We start from the raw sequence: 749 nt of genomic DNA, 5'->3' as shown, positions 1-749 counted from the left end.
GGAAAGAATACACACTTCTTATATTTTAGGTTCATATAATGTTCTCTAGTGTACATTAAAGAAATTATGACATAAAAACCTTTTTTTTTTCTATCGAACACATTCTTGAAAAAGTGAGCAGTATTTTTTTCACAGTTAAATTATTTTGACTTTTATCTTACATATGGTTTTGAAAGCTTTCAAATCAACCATCAAACTGATACGTGTCTTTTTTTTTTTTGAACACAACACTGATACATGTCATTTTAATGTTTTTAGTCATATACTTAAGGAAAACTTACATTTTTGTAACTTAAAGTCGTTTTAAAAAATTCAAAATATAACATATAAGGAAAATATAACATATAAGGTGTCCTCATTTTTGTATTTTAAAGTCGTTTTAAAAAGAATATAACATATAAGGTTTCCTCATTTTTGTAATTTAAAGTCATTTTAAAAAATTCAAAATATAACATATAAGAAAAAATCTAATTTTTTAAATTAAACAAAAATGAAGAATGATTCAAAAAATTGTTATCAAATCTTTATTATTCATAATCATTAATTGTCATATATATGTAAATCATATTAGGTAATTCTGTAGCTTTTATTTAATGAAAGAATACACACTTCTTACATTTTAAGTTAATATAATGTTCTCTAGTGGACATTAAACAAATTATGACATAAAAACCTTATTTTTTTTATCGAACACATTCTTGCAAAAAGTGAACAGTATTGTTTCCACAGTTAAATTATTTTGACTTTTA

This window comes from Brassica oleracea, chromosome C8 (assembly GCF_000695525.1).
Source record: "Brassica oleracea var. oleracea cultivar TO1000 chromosome C8, BOL, whole genome shotgun sequence".
In the NCBI taxonomy this organism is placed as follows: domain Eukaryota; kingdom Viridiplantae; phylum Streptophyta; class Magnoliopsida; order Brassicales; family Brassicaceae; genus Brassica; species Brassica oleracea.
This window is presented reverse-complemented; position numbering follows the sequence as displayed.